At 38.1% G+C, this 17,017-nt stretch overlaps 1 long non-coding RNA gene across 2 annotated transcripts in view; it reads right to left on the reverse strand.

The window, feature by feature from the left end:
- Positions 1 to 2,302: 2,302 nt before the first annotated feature.
- The window catches only part of LOC143268693 (uncharacterized), a 92,025-nt gene continuing 77,310 nt past the window's right edge, over positions 2,303 to 17,017 (reverse strand). For both annotated transcript variants that reach the window (XR_013044797.1, XR_013044798.1), the window contains exon 3: positions 2,303 to 2,531. This is a non-coding gene — a long non-coding RNA (uncharacterized LOC143268693). The remainder of the gene's footprint in view (positions 2,532 to 17,017) is intronic.

The following is a 17,017-nucleotide window of genomic DNA, read 5'->3' on the forward strand; positions in this document are numbered from 1 at the left end:
TTTAATTAGGTAGTTTTGAAATTCAACTTCAGTCTTATTATTTCAAAGGAGCCTTTTGTATTTACAAAATCCTATTTGTTCTTAAATAGGAAGGTCCTTAAAGGCCATGCTAAACTCTCCTCTACGCTGTTATTTATCACCCCTTTTAGGTAAATAAGAATTGTCTATGAATAGCAAATTCAATAGGTCAAGCAGTATTCACACAAACTTTCTTTAGACCTTAAATAGTCATTCATACTTTGTAATTAAAATGGGTCTTGCTGTCATAAGAACAAGATAATAGTCATCACATCCAAACATCAAACATGTAAGCCATTTAAGAATCAATAAAGTTCCTATATCATAGACAAATCTTTATTTCTCATATCATAACATATCATTTTACATAATTTATAATTATTATATGTGTATGAAAGAGAAACCCAAGTGAAGCATTTGCCCATGCTACTAAGCAGAACCTGACTGAAGGAGCTGATAGCAGATGTGGCAAGCAAACTCACAGAATGATTGGTCAGCATCCATCCCAAAGTCACTCTTCAGGGTTCAGCATGCACAGGCACTAAAGGCTCCAAGAAGTTCTGCCGGGCGATGGGTGGCTTTTAACTCACAGATCTCCAAATAGTTTATAACAGAATACTTTTATGATGGGAAATTAGCAATTTTGAATAGTGCCTCCTGAGGAAAATAAGAAATTTCTCCTAATGGACAGCCATTGTCTTTTAGCAAAATCTAGGCTCTGAGAGTACAAGATTGATATAGATTTCAGAGCTAGAAAGTGTAGGTTAAAATCACCTAAACTATTTTTGACTCCGCCCTCCGGAAAAGTTGTCTAACTTCCATGTGGATTGTAAAAACTGCCCCACAGGTACAAAGTTCTCCATTGATGTGCCCTTTCATTTGTTTGTTGTTTGATTTTTGCATTTGATAATCTTTTATGGCTTTCTGAGGATGGACTAAGGGCTGCCCTGTGGGTATAGCTAGGGTTGATGTCCTTAAGCAAGTGGTAAGCCTGGCTGGTAGCACCTGTTCTCTGGCGAGCCAGGTGGGGCACAGTGATAGTGAGACAAGCAGAAGATAAGTGGGGAAGTGGTTATCCCACCCACGCATTCTCACATGTCGCAAAACGCAGCTGGTGATCATCCTCTCAAGAGAAGCCTACAAGTGTGCATGCCAATGAAAGCAAGTCCTGGGGCTGTTTGGCACGTGCTCGCCTTAATTACTGACCCCTGTTTTAGAGAGGTCAACAATAAAATTCTCTCCTTTTCTGTGAAGTTACAGGGGAATGAGACAATTGTGAAGTGTGCCAGAAGAGTTAAGGTCTAGTCTTTCTCAATATAACACCTGGAGGTTTCTTTGTGTCGTGAGCACGGTGTTTGCTTTTCATATTAAGTTATTCAGTGTTATAGATCAGAATGGGAAGTGTGAATGAAAACTATTGAACACTAGAAATTCATTAAGGAATGTTTTCCCACAGATTCTAAACAGATAAGGCCTAAGATTGTTTTTGTGTTTTTATTGTTGTTGTTTTTCATTTTGTTTTGTCCTAAGAAATGACAGGCGAGCATTTCTACTGGAGAATGAACAAACATTTTGGTGACGATATTATCCTTGATTGAAATGGAGCTTACTCCCTCTGTGGACACATTACCTGCTCTCTCACTACCTTATCCAGCTCTCCCTTTCCATCCCAGGCCACGGCGAGGTGTGAGCCAAGCCTATTCCAAGAAAGCTGTTTTCTTTGTTAAAAGACATTTTCTTGGTCAAATTTTCTCACAGATTTAACCACATCTTCATAAGGATCAAAACAAGCTAAAAAATATAGAATGGAAGTTACTATAAATGAAAAGAAGTTAAATGTTTAACAAGTTTCCTCTTGGAAATCTATAGAGGTGATATGGGATTAGAACCTATATCATTCCAGGGATAAACTCTGTGGTGGAACCCAATGCTGGGTAATTTGAGGTTAGTCAGGAAACTGCCATTGTGAAAACAAACACCTGAGCTGGGTGGACACAAAAACCCCAGAACTGAGAAGTAACTAAGCTATGGTTCTTGCCTTATTCTTTCCTTTTTTTTTTCTTCTTTCTTCTTCTTTCCTGGTTTTTGTATTTCTGGTAGTGAGATTCTGAAGTAGTTCCAGATAGCCAGCAAATGATGATACTCAAACAACTTGCTGAAGCGCACCAGCCAAAGCTAACCTCCTTGGTGGTGACAGACAAGTACAGAGTCACAGAATCCCACAACCCTGCCTCCTCACAGAACTCCACAGGACAAACCAACAACAGAAAAATGCGTACTGTAATTTATCTTGGAGGCCATTAGCTTGTTTATCCCAAACTACATTTTGATTCCAGCTACAGTTTAGTTATGAGTATTTGTTCTCCAACAGAGACTAAACAATGGGTAACTACTTTCTTTTTATCTTTCTCTTTGTTATGAAAATGTCAGCTCATGTTTGCCTCTTCAGTCTTTAAATAGTGTCTTAAGCTTGTGAAGTCATTCAGCTCCATTTCTTACCACTGGGGTGAAATCTGTAAAACAAACCAAGAAAGTTTTTCCATGTGAGAAAGGAATGGCTTAACAATGCCTCATGTACTCCTTATTTTTCCATCGTAGACATAATCAACAGGTTCTCTAGGACACAAAGGAGACACTACCTAGTATCTTGGAGCATCAAACCGTAAATATAAAATTTCAGAGTGAGGATAATCACCACCACCACGTCAACTGTGCTTTCCCTGGCAGTTACTGCCAAGGGCTTTAAATTGTGGTCATAAAATGGGAAGTTGCAGAGGCTATGTTCAGACTCAGGATGCTCACTGGAGTCCTGTCCCTGTGCAGCCGAGGGTAGGATCCATCTGCCTTCATGGTCTCAGATCCTGTACCCCGCACAAAAAGGTTTTCTTTAGTATGTGCTTTTGCAATGATTGGAAGATTGGTTTTAACACAGAGGTTACTTTTTTTTTACAAACAGACTGTCCTCAGGATTGTTTTTCTTTCATCTACAACATTCAGCACTACGCTTAAGGTTCTACCTTATGCTGGTAAATCATGTTTTCTGTAGCTGTGGATGGACTCACTTAGTCTGACTCAGCTGAGTGTTGTCTAAAGTGTAGTGATAACGTGCTTTAAATCAGTCTGTTTTTAGCATAAAAGGATACTTCAGGATGGTCCAGAACAAAAACTAGTCCAGCCCAATATTACTACTTATAAATATGTTTGCAACATTTAAAATAGCTGAGACTCACTCAGTTTTCTGTTGCCAAAAAGGGATAACAATATTATCTGGTAGGATTGTCATGAGGATTATAAAATACAAATGTATAAATATCCAATTTACAAAGCAGCTATGCACGGAAGGCATGTACAGAATTCCAATTATGGTTATCATTAATATGGTTATTTTCATGTAATAATCTTGCACAGAAATTATAACAGGATATTCACTAAATTTGAATTTCTAGTACAGCACATTCTTTACTGAAAATGATTTGTAACTTAGAAAAAGGTGTTATTCTTACAGGAAAGGGAACATCAAACTTTCACAGTGACTTCTTCAAAAACATTATTTAAAGGTTCCTTTGTTCCATGCTGACAGCTATAAGATTTTAATATAGTCATCAAAGAAGGAGCTTTTTCATGGTTTTTCAACTTGAAACATTAAAAGCATTGTAAGACAAAACTTTGACAGAAAGTTAGTTTCTCAATATCTGAATCTTCTATGTCAACAGACTTGGACTCACAGAAATTGACCAGAAAAGAGAGGGGAGGAGTGAGGGATAGAAACAGAATCCCATCTTCAAGAAAATGACAGTTTTATTTAGAAATATTTCTCCTCAAGAAATTTCAGAATGGAAAAAAAAGAAAAAAGAATGTGAATTTACCTTGAACTTAAAAGAATGATGAAAGTAGACATTGAACAACTACTTCTCAAAGCTCATTTTTAAATAAATGACTCTGCATTTGCTCGGTGTAGGCGTGTGCCACTCACTTGGTTGTGAGCTCCTGTGCAGTTAGTTCTGACTGAATTGCTGTGAGGTTGGCACAGAGCGCCCACACTGGCAATGCGGCAAGGCTCCCACTCTTAACTTGAGTTAATATTGCAGGTCAAACTCCGACTCACCCTTGAAGAGCAAATCTCTAAACACGATTATAATACAACCTATATAATCACGGTATTTGTATTTCATGGAAATAAACATTCTGGAAAGACCTCATAGTCTAGAGCATCTTGTTCAGAAGTGGCTCATTGATGACTCTAATTGCTACAAATATTTACCAGTAATAACCAGGAGCTTGAGGCACTGGGAACCCAATAATGAGCTGAGCACAGATATCCCTGTGTCTGATGATAAGTGAATAACAAATATTTATAACACATTTATAGAAAAATATTCCAGTCTGTGCAGATAGAGTACCTACCTCAGATGGTCTTTAAACAGGCTATGAAACATGGCTGAGGAGATTCCACAGTTAGTCAGGAGGGGCACGGACTGTAGCAGCTCATGATCACAACTTCAGAGTGAGGGAATGCGATTGCTAGTTATGAGCTCTTATTTAGGTACTCTGAGAAACCAGGACCAGTATCTGGGCCAGGGTGACTCAACAGAACAGGGTGCTGCTGGAGGCTCTTTGGACTTGGATAAAATAGAAAGGAGAATTTAGTGTAAACAAGCTTGAGTTGATTTCCCAGAGAGGGGTGTTGCTGCTCTTCCATGTATTTGAAAACAGATTTGGGGAGCAAAATGTCTGCTCAGTGTCTCTTCATTTGTCCTTTGCTTTGAACGAAGAGTTATTCTGAAAATTCATATGTTTCTGCTGAGTCTAATTCTGTGTTTCTGCTATTGTATGTAGCCCCTCCAGTCTTTTTTATATTTGGTGAATGAAATATATTTCATATTTATGAATAAAACTATTCCTGATGGTCTTTGTAATTCAAAATGTATCTTAAAGGGGGGCAGGCATTTGAAGTATGTTCTTACCCTCCCAGAGAACTATAATGGTTATAATTTGGCTACATGCAAACTCATTTTGTATTGCCAAAACTTTGTAGCCTTCTGGTTTTGTCAACAGGAAGCAGAAGTTCCTTGACCACAAAACTGTTAGAATTGGTAGTAGTTTGGGAGTACAGTGAATGGGATCCCCTTACTTTCCTTCTAAGAGTTTGGCAATGAATAGTGACCAGAGAATTCTTGATACTGAGCCCTCATGTCTGGAACACGTTTCCGGTTCATTATCCTGCTGCCTGACTTAGTCGTTTTGAAGTTACAATACAAGGAACATCTGTTTGGAACTTCTTTAGTGCTTGAAAGTAATTTCTAACTGAAGTTTGCAGTGGGCTTTATTGAAAAGATGAAGTTCATTTTTGTCATTCTTACTTCTTGATATTCGCGTTTATGCTGGTGACAGTCATGTCGTGACAACAGGAAAACAATTAATAGAATCTGGTAAGTAGTGTTGATGGGCCTGTAGGGTTGCTTCCAGGTAAGAGCACTTGTTGCTCTTGCAGGGGGCCTGGCTTCCATTTCCAGCACTCACACAGCATCTAACAACCTTGTGAAACCACAGGCCCAGGGAATCTTATGACCTCTTCTGACCCCTGCAGGCACTAGGCCACTGGGCACACACATGGTACACACACACACACACACACACACACACACACACACACACATGCAGGTTAAATATTCATAATCATAATAATATAAGTAGTTTTGACTATACATTAGACCCCAATAAGTAGGCTATGATAATTGGTCACAAGCACCTAGGTCCATAATATTCTCAAGCATTCGGACCCTCTAGAAGCAGATGCCAAGACAAAAGGAGAAATGTGAATGGTTTGTTGAGCAAATACACGTGAAAAGGAAGAGACGATTAAGCAGCTTTCATAGCAGCATGCAAGTTGGACATCATAAACCATAAGAAGGCAGAAAGAAGAAAGTGGAATGAACAACTGCTTCCAGCTGCTATATGGTGGTTTGGGCATCATTTTTTTTCAGGATTTTATTTCATCCTTTTACCAGACAGAATATCTTTAAAGTTTTATGATAAGAAAAAGGTACAATATAGAATAATTTGTGTCTAGTACTATTGATATTAGCAAAAGGGAAGTAGTTAAGGAATTTTCCCTAATATATCCTGGCTGTCATTATATTTTGACATGGTGGGATAAGAATGCATGATCTATCATATATTATATACAAATAACATTTTTAAAAATGTTCATAGGAAAAAAGTGGCAGTAGAGAATGTTCAAGACTAGTACTTAGGAGAATAAAAGAACCAAAAACAATTTGGAAAGGTCCCCTGCTTCTGCCCATATACCCACATTGCAGCAGCCTTATTTCTGAGTATTAAGACATTTTCTCTATTTTAGTGGGCTTTGTGTTTGCAAACGTCCTGTATGATAAATTAGTCTTGCAATCCTGAACAATAATAAAATATCTACAGATGTTTTGAGTTCAAGGTAATCACTGGCAAGCAGGTTCACATAAACATACACACATGCTCAAGTACACATATGTGATCACTGCCACAGCACATCCGCTGCAAGGCAAAGGAAACCAGCGTGTGGCAACAGAGCTTGCCTGCAGAACCAAACTCAAGACAACACAAACACAAACAACCCAAATGAAGAGGAGCGAGTATCTGTCTTATATTCGATTTTGTTTGAAGAAGCTTCCATCTAAAACAGTAATTGTCCTTAACCTTACAAACTATGGCCCAGAGGCAATGTGCTTAACTATACTTAATTCTAACAAATTGCAAGGTTTCCATGAGTGGTCATGTGGTCTGCAACATGGTTTTCTTTAAACTTCATTTCAGTTTACTTTTGACTTGTGATTTGCCTTGTACACTCAGTGTGTGAGAAAGATGCTGAACATGCCAACACAGGGCAGCATAGAACAGTGAGGAAGTACAGGAGAGAGCTTTCCGTGTTTTTGAATTTGTCATAGGCAGTAGATCATGACTTTGTGTGAGACTTATTATTAAAAGAAGATACAATTAAACAGTCCAAAAATTAGATGGGCATGATAGATGGAGATAACTGATTACAGAGAAAAAAAAATCATCTTTAAAACAATGTTTTTCTGAGTTTAAATTTTAAAAATATTCTTAGCTTAATATTAGTTCCAGAAATAACAAGGACTGGGTTCAAGGACATGAAGGTGCTTCCTGGTGAATGTGCTACCCATAATGCTTTGGGTGCAACTATGAGGAACCTTGGGATCTGAGCAGAAGCAAGGCCTGGAGTAAGAGGTTGATTTGATAGTTGAGTAAGATTTATTACAAAGTGAGAATAAAAACACAAATACATGTGTAAAGCAGGTAAAGTGTTGTCTTTGAAAATCATATTCCTATTATGTGAGTCCCTGAATCCATCCCAGATGAAACTAATAGTCCATTCTCTTTATTGACCACCCTCCTCCTCATCAGGGCTCTTTATCATCCAGCAACCCTGCCACTGTCACCAGACCATGCTTTGATATAACTATCTCCAGAACTGTTGGACTGTCGCAGCCTTCAATTGTATCTGTTACTTACCCCAAGATAGTCTCCAAGATTCAGAAAAAAAAAAAAAAAAAAAAGAAAGAAAGCTTATGGGGAAATCAAAACTATGTATGTCTTAATCTTAAAAGCTATGAGAAAGAACAGATAAATGACTTCCAAAGAAGTGACAGTTAGACTGGCAGCATCAATAGACACCAGAAACAAATGGAACAGTGTTTCCAAAGTGCTGGGGGAAACGCTTGTCAGATTTAACGTGCTAAGAATCAGGGAGCAAAGATGAAGGAAGAATACTTTTGTACTCACAGAGTTTGAACATAGCTCTGCTTAGAGACCCTGAGTGAACCACCATATGTCATGGGATAGATAGATGCTAAAAATTGTTTGACTCACCAAGAAAGAAGCAAACACTATTAATTAAACTGTAATATATCATCAATTGCGATACTCATCCCAATTACAAATAGTAGAAGTATAAAAAGCTGAAACTTATATTGATTTTTTCAAAAAATAAATGATTTAATAAGGAATACAGAAGATTGGAATAAGTCAGAAACACTGCCGAGCAAACTGTGTGCTTACAAACAAGTTCTGGCTAACGTTAGTTAACAAATGTATTTCACAGTAATGTGGATGCAGCTGGTGGGATTGGGTTAAAGATAATCTAGATCTTTTTATATTTTGTGGAAAAGTTAGCAAAATCCATGTGCATTGTTGAATATATTAACCATCTTAATGGTAAACTGTCTGTGCAAAATGAATCTTACAACATTCAAAGTAGGTATCAAAATATAGGAATCTTTATTCACTTAACAGAAAAACAATAGAACCTTTAGAATGAGTTGGATCTATATGTGCAACTGCTCATAAATTTAAAAAAAAATGAAAAACAGCTTATAGAATAATGGTGATGGTGTCAATAAAAATTTTTACAATCTACTAAAGTGGTGTCTTATAAACGTGAATGTGGTGACAGATATAAAACCCTGAATGGGAAGGTGGTCATCCAGTCTTTAAGAAGGATGGTCTTTGAAGAAAGGGGAGGAATTACAGCAGTGTGGCAATAAGAGGTCAATAACTATATATGTATTATTACCTTTTCCTATCTCATTTCCTTAACTGGAAATTTTAAACATAATGATAGCAAAACTTTAAAAATCCTTGGTCTACATTCCCAGATCTGCCCTGATGATTGCCTGGTTCAATTCAGCAAGATGATAGACTGTGCCTACATGAAATCAGTTACCATTTGCTTCTTTGTATCTAATATCTCCTGATTTAGTGTGTGTGTGTGTGTGTGTGTGTGTGTGTGTGTGTGTGTGTGTGTGTGTGTGTTCACTTGTCTGTTTCTGTTTTAAGTCCTGTTCTTGTCACTATTCACACAGCACTTTTCTAAATTGAAGCAGGGATCAACTTTTTAAGAGGAAATCCATTTGACATGCAACTCTCAGTGTGGACCTCTCATACTTCAAAATCTTTAGTAAACCTTGTTAATATCTTTACTATATAATTGATTCCTGAGCACCTATTAAGACAATTTCTTCTCTCTCTGTGCTTCAGTTCCACTCAATATTGGTGATTTGCATTTCATAGGTCATGTTTAGCTTTGTCAAACTGATGCAGACTAAAGTTACCTGGGATTTGAATTGAGGAGTTACTTATATCAGATTGGTCTGTGGGCATATCTATGAAGAATTGTCTTGATTATTAATTTATATAGGATGGCTCATTCCATTGTCTGCTGTACCACTCTGTAAGCAATTGGTCCTGGCGTGTATCAAACAGCCAGCTCAGCACATGTCAGTGAGTAAGCCAGAAGCAATCCAGCAAGTAACATCCCTCCATGTTTCTTGCCTTGAGCCTCTGCTTTAAATTCCCTCAGTGATGGATTGTGACCAGGAAGTGCAAGCCAAATTAACACATTTCTCCCAAGTTGTCTTTCACCCGAGTGTTTCTTCTGTTCTTTTTTCCCACAGTAACAGAAAAAGAAACTAGAACACAACTTGGTACAGGGAGTGGTTTTGTTGCTGTGATAAACCTGGCTGTGTGGATTTTAAGGCTTTGCACTATTTTGTGGAAGAGTTTGCTGGACAGGAAGACCTACTAAGTGATGTAGGCAGAACTTAAATAGTCATTCTTATGTGAGCTGAAAGTTAGCAAGTCTGAGAGAAATGTGGATAGTAGAGGCTCAGCTCATGGGTTTTAAAAGGAAGCAAAGATCCCTAGAGATCTACACCTATACAAGAGCCTGTTCCTGTGACACTTTGGCTAAAAATCTAGCTGTATTCTGCCAGTTTCCTGAGAATACACATGAAGCCAAGTTAAAAGCTAGTAGAATGTGTTCTTTTGCGTTCAAGACAATGGGTGTTGATATTTTCTCTGCTGGGTTTCAGCCTTGCTTTGGTGCAAACTCACCTCACTATATAGATGCCCTAGTCTTGGTGTCTCTTCACAGCAATAGGAACCCTAACTAAGACACAAGGGATTGTTTTTTTCTTACAGTTTGGTGGGATACAGTCCATCATCGTGGCAGAAGTTTGAGAAGTTGGCCATCTTTCATTCCTACTCAGAAAGCAGAGGGATATGAATGTTGCTGCTTTGTTTCTTTTTCTTTTTTTTTTTTAATTCTATTTTGGACACAAACCCATGGGATGGTACCACTCAGATTTAAAGTGGGTCTTTTCCCATAATCTCTCTCAGAAAACCCCTCATAGGCCAGTCGGTGGATTTGCTCCCATGTTGATTTTCCAATTCTGTCAAACTGACAGTCAAGATTAACCATGACAGTTCTCTTTGCTTTTTGTATAACTAAACCTAAAAGCAGTTAACTTATCTGTCATTTCTCGTCAATCAGTTTGATGAATGTAGTTTGTGCTTACTAGTATGCGGATATTAATTCTTCTGTGGTTTCACCTGCCAGGAATCTCAAGATTTGTCAAATGCTTTGCACTTATAAAAACTAGTGGGTGGTTAAGAAGAAAAGAGGTTGATCAGTTATATATGGCCATGAAAATAGATATATAAACTTCTGGTACCTTTCCATTTTGGAGACGGCAACCCTATTGAAGTGTGGGTCAAAGTGTTACATACTTTCTTGTTGTGATTCCCCTAATATATGGGTCCATCTTATTGCTGAGAGTTAAGAATGAAAACTGTTTTCCTTTGTTCATGCTACTGAATGAACAGTATTTCAATATTAGATAACCAGCAACAAGTGCGAAATATACAGTGTCAGCTTTACTTCATTGAATGTTTGACTTTTAACTCACTGTGTATGCTCTTTCTTTTGGAAACACCAACACTAGGGGCCTTTGGGAATGAAGACAAAATTGTTCTCATACCAGCTTTCTCTCCATTTTTTTCAGTTAGTCTAAAGCTTTATTGCAAGTTATACTTTTTCTCCAGCACCTATAATTTAATGTTTTATTGAAAAGAAATGCTTTTCTCATACAGCTTATCCTGATTATAGTTTCCCCTCCCTCCACTCCTCCCAATTCCTCCCTACTTTCTCCTCGCCTCTGGATCTCTCCTTTCTGTCTCTCACTAGAGAAGCATAGGCTTCTAAAACATAACAAGCAAACATGACAAAATAAAACACAATAAGAGGAAACAAAATTTTCCATATCTAAGTTGGACACAGCAACCCAAGAGTAGGAAAAGTCTCAGGAGCAGGCACAAGAGTCACAGACCCACTGGTTCTCACCGTCAGAAGTTCCACAGAAATACTAAACTAATAGCTGTAACACATATGTAGAGGACCTGGTGCAGACCCATGTGGCCCTCACCATGCCAAGGACTTCCCTTTCCTTAAGCAGAACTTGCGATTGTAGATGGCATGACATAAAAAAGTGCATAGAGGAAACTTTCTAGAGGAAACTTAGAAACATTAAATTCTGACATTGCTCTCACCCTCACTGCTTACCTAGTGCTCATGTCATGAAAGAACATGTTTCTGATTGAAATTACACTGATGGTTATGGACTTCTTTGCAGAAGATAAACTGATGACACCTTTTAAATGGTCAGAATCCTAAGTCTCCCAGCAACAATTCTACCATTTTGCTTTGTAGCAAACACCCACATTGTCATGATTTTGTACAACAGCAAGTGGAATAATATGTATCTTCATTTAGGGTAAAAGGGTTATTTTAATGTACACACACACACACACACTGTTCTGAGTGAAACTTGGTGGTGTAGGGGCATAAAATAAAGTTAAATCATACCATTAAAATATCAACAATTTAAAATTACTTTTCTATGTCTTTTTCTTTCTTCAAGAAAAAAAAGTCCGCCGGGTGGTGGTGGCACACGCCTTTAATCCCAGCACTCGGGAGGCAGAGGCAGGCGGATCTCTGTGAGTTTGAGGCCAGCCTGGGCTACCAAGTGAGCTCCAGGAAAGGCACAAAGCTACACAAGAGAAACCCTGTCTCAAAAAACCAAATAAATAAATAAATAAATAATAAAAAAAAAGAAAAAAAGTCCCCAAAGCCAGAACATTTGAAAGACAATAGTAACTAGTCAAATATTATTTTTTAATTTATTTTTACTTTTTTGATAAAAATCATACTCATCTTATGTCTAGCAACACAGTTTACATATTAATTAAGATTGTAATGGGATGATTTTACATAGCTTATAGGGTTAATTTTTATGCTTAATTGTGTATATATGTGTGTGGGTGTGTGTAAGTGAGTTCAAAAATCTAAGGATACCAGAAGAAACTATCAGGTCTCATGAAGCTGGAGTTACAGGCGTTTGTCTCCCTCTGACATGGGTGGGGCAAACCAAACTCAGGTCTTCTGCAAGAGAAGTTCCTGCTCTGAACTTCTGAGCCATCTCTTACATAGTTTTATACAGAAAAAAAGGGAAGAGATTTTTAGGATACAAAATCTCCCCTCTCAAAACAATCATTTCAAATCTCTTTATTAGTGTGTCAGGAAACAAAGTATTCAGTGAGTAGTCCCATCCAGATCCTGCTGCACTAATGGTCAATGGAGTGACAGCAAGCACAGCGTTCACAACTGCTGCCTCAAAGGAACAACACAGGCTGGATGCTTTCGGTAGGCAAACGTGGTGCAGACTACTTCAATACACAGAAAGCTGAATTCATATGTCTTCCACAGAAAAGGAAAAACTGATATCTAAACTAGTCAAGAAGGACTCCTGTCATTTATTTCAACAATTCCTGGTTTTCACTTAGAATAGTTACATCCAATTTCTTGTAAACGTTAAAATGCTTACAGGAAACAAAACAGCTCAATGTAAAGAAAAATGGGTAATTGGTGTTTTGTTTGTTTTGTAAGGCAAACATCACAAGTTTAGCAGAAGAATGTCTGGAGTCAGGTGCAGCACAGCAGACACTGAAGTGATATGAAAGAAGAGAATTGAAACTAGCCTACCAAATGTACCTGAACCCTTGGGTCTTGATACCCTGTGTACCTTCATGCAGAGATATTCATGTGTCTTTGTGTGTGCACCATAATCACCTATACTGTATAGTCACTGCACATTAGAAAAAATTGCTAAAAAAAATTTCCTGAGAGGATGGGCATAAACTCCTCACAGCCCATGTGCAAAGCCTGCAGTACTGTCAGAGTGAACATGAACAAAGTACATGAAGGTGCAAATTGCAGGAGAAATAAGAACCCCTGTTTCCCTATTTACAGTAGGATTCTGGTGTAGAGTTCATATTTTATTACTGGCTGCTTCATTGAAAGTGTCCATATGTTTTTGGAGTATAAAACTTAGGGTCAGGTCAAATGAATGCTGTAATTAGGGTGTTCATCTTTTGGAACAGAGAAAGATTTGTGTAAGTTTTGAGAAGCACTATGAATAATGAAATAACTTCCAACCCATTTACTTAGTTGTTACTGTACTGAAAACTTTATCATAGCCCAAGTTCAGAATCACAATTTATCCAAGTTCTCTACATAACAGGAATTTAGCTTCCTCCAATAATAAATAGACATACATGAAGGGAATTTCTACTAACCCACACTCACCTCTACCTCAGAGGACAAATTAATTACAAGTGGTGTCAAACAGAGCACTTACCTTTTCTCTCTGCACTTTGGGAGAGCATAAAAGTGAACAGTTTGATTTAAGTAAATGAGAATGTGCTTAAACCTTTGCTAAATATTATAATAGTTTCCAAACGAATCAGCATACTTCTGTCTGCAATAAAATAGTCTTGATGGGACAAGTGTAGTTGTTTTGTTCATTTTAAACAGTGGTCAAGGGAATCAATGAAATGGTAACTATAGAGAGAAATATATAGATTAGGTAGATGTATAGCTGGTAGACATATGAACAATGATAATGGTGATATAGATATAGTGATTAGATTAAAATCGTTTTAGTTGGCGGGATACAGATATATAAGCTACTGTTGACGTTGTTTAGGAAATTTAGTGACACACACCAGCATTTAAGTGTCTGACATCATCTCATGATCTTGTGTATTTCTTTATTTGTAGCCAATTAAATATGGAGCAGCAGTACTCATTAAATCAGCGTTTATAATCATAAAAATATGTTCATGTGTGCTGGGTAGTTTTTTGACGACTTAACACAAACTAGGGTCATTTGGGAAGAGGGAATCTCAGCTAAGAAAATGTACGCATCAGATTGGCTTGTAGGCAAAGCCAGTGGGTCATTATTTTGATTGATTGATGTGGAGGGCCCAGACCATTGTGTGCAGTGCCACTCTTGAGCAGCTGGTGTAGAGCTGTATAAGAAAGGAAGCTGAGCAGGCCATGAAAAACCAAGCCTTGAGTTCCTACCTTCCTACCTTGACATCATTCATGGTAGGCTATGATCTGAACATGGAAGGTGAAATAAACCCTTTCCTCCCTGAGGTGTTTTTTTTTTTTTTTTTGTCAATGTGTTTATCACAGCAACAAAAAGCAAACTATGGAGAAAAAACTGGTACCAGGAGAGGGTACAAACACAGACACAAACATATTGTTTGGGAGAGGATTGTAGAAGTCTTTGGAAGATTGGGCTTGAAAAGCTATTAATAATCAACTTAACAGGCTGTTCTGTAGGGTCTTGGAGATAAGAATGTTGATAGCAACACAGAAGGACACCTGGCGTATAAGTTTCAAAGAGAAGTTTGAGACAATCTCAAAAATTCTATCAGAGCTGTTTGTGTGACACATTTGAATTACGAACCTGTGGTTTCTGGCCAGAGGGCCTGAAGACTCATCTATGATTTCGAAGAGACAGCACTACTGATGTGAAACCTTTGCTTTACTTGGACAGTTGATGTTGCTTAGCTGAAGCTGAGCAATTAGCTGAGTTTAGAAAGAGACCAGGATCATTGAGATGAAATACTCTATAAATTAGTTCTTCATGATCAGCACATAGACGCTGTTTTGCCTGGAAAACAAAGGTTGCAATTCAAGCTGGATCCTGAACTTGGCAGTGTATAATTTTTTCCACATAGTCCTGATTTTGAAGGCATAAAATGGTCATGGAATTCAGCTGAGCTGGTCACTGTGAGAGGCCAGGAGAGGCCATTGGTAAAAATGTGCTTTGCAGCAGAGACCTAAGTAATGAAGGGATCATAGAGAAAAGCTGAGACTTTGTACCACGTAACAGGATTGGAGCCTCTACAGAGAGATTAGGAGGCCACTGATGAAGGTGTAGCCTCATTACTGGAGACTTCAAGATGCTGAAGACACCAGGATTGTAGCATGGCCATCAAGGACAGCAGAAGGTATTGAGTAGAGTTGGTCTGAGCCTATATGACAAGCTGTTCATGCTGTGAATGGCAGAATTGGAGAAGTGGAAATTCCCAAACTCTTCAGAGTATAGAAAATCATGAGTGAATCCCAGGTACTGGACACAGAGCTATTTGTATTATTGAAGTTTGTATTTGCTTTTATTTAATTTTAATTCTTCCCTGGTTCTTTCCTCTTAGAGTAAGAAGTATTTAACTTTTTTTTTTTTTTAACAAGAGCACACATTTGAGAGATGTTGGACTTTTTTTTTTTTTTTTTTTTTTTTTTTTTTTTTTTTTTTTTTTGGTTTTTTTCGAGACAGGGTTTCTCTGTGTAGCTTTGCGCCTTTCCTGGAACTCACTTGGTAGCCCAGGCTGGCCTCGAACTCACAGAGATCTGCCTGCCTCTGCCTCCCGAGTGCTGGGATTAAAGGCGTGCGCCACCACCGCCCGGCGAGAGATGTTGGACTTTTAAAGAGACATTTGAGTTTGAAAAGAACTTGGACTTTTAAAGTGCTAATTGTTTTAAAATCTATGGGACTTTAAAGCCATATTATATTTTATACTATAATATCAATGTTAACATGATCTTAAGGAAAAGCAAAGAAGGAAATATTATGGTTTGATAGTTATATGTTTGTTTGTATGTCAAGCTGACATGGGGTCAAATGTACTAGATTTTTTTTGTCACCTTGACACAATCTAGGTTTATTTAGGATGACAGAACCTCAGTTAATAAAATGTGCCTGTCAGGTTGGCCTGTAGGTAAGCTGTGGAGAATTGTTTTGGTTAATGATTTGATATGGAAGGTCCCAGCCCACTATGAGTAATGCCATCGCTAAGCAGGCGGTCCTGAATTATATAAGAAAGCAGGCTGAGAAAACCATGAAAAGCAAACCAGTAGACAGAATTCCTTCATGGTCTGCGCTAGAAATCTCACCTCCAGGTTTCTGCCTGACTTCCTTTTTGACTGACTATGATTCAGTCAAGTAAAACAAAATGTATTCTTTCTTTACCAAGATGCTTTTGGTCACAGTGCTTACTACAGTGGGGTGGTTTGAGTAAGAATGGCCCTAAAGGTAGTAGTGCTCTAGGAGGTGTGGCCTCGGTGGAGTAGGTAGTAGTGCTCTAGGAGGTGTGGCCTCGGTGGAGTAGGTAGTAGTGCTCTTAGGAGGTGTGGCCTCGTTGGAGTAGGTAGTAGTGCTCTTAGGAGGTGTGGCCTTGTTGGAGTAGGTGTGGCTTTGAAGTATGTGATCTGCTTCTACATTTTGATTTTCTAGGGATTATAAGAGAATGCCATGAGTCTTGGAAGAGACTTTGTTGGAGGAAGTATGTCACTGAGGATGGACTTTGAGGTTTCAAAAGCTCAAGTCAGGCCTGGTGGTTCATTGTCTCTTCCTGCTGTCTACAGATCCAGACTCTCAGCTGCCTCTCCAGTAGCATGTCTGTCTGCTTGCAGCCACACTCCCTGCCACGATAATAACTGACTAGACCTCTGAACTATATGCCAGCTCCAATTAAATGTTTTCCTTTATAAGAGTTCCCTTGGTCAAATAAGAATATTAATTAAAAAACAAACACACAATAAAAAATACTTCATTCCTCTGTCTCTTCATTCATTTTACTGGAATTAGGAACTGCTATTGTCCTTTTGTCCAAACAGCATTACTCACAAATGTTCATCATATAATGTAATCAATATTCTTATTTGTATGTTTTTTAATCTTATTTTTATTATTTCTTTTTTAGTTTTCCTTTGGGGAGTGGACATTACAAGGGT

The sequence above is a fragment of the Peromyscus maniculatus genome, chromosome 15, assembly GCF_049852395.1.
Source record: "Peromyscus maniculatus bairdii isolate BWxNUB_F1_BW_parent chromosome 15, HU_Pman_BW_mat_3.1, whole genome shotgun sequence".
In the NCBI taxonomy this organism is placed as follows: Eukaryota; Metazoa; Chordata; class Mammalia; order Rodentia; family Cricetidae; genus Peromyscus; species Peromyscus maniculatus.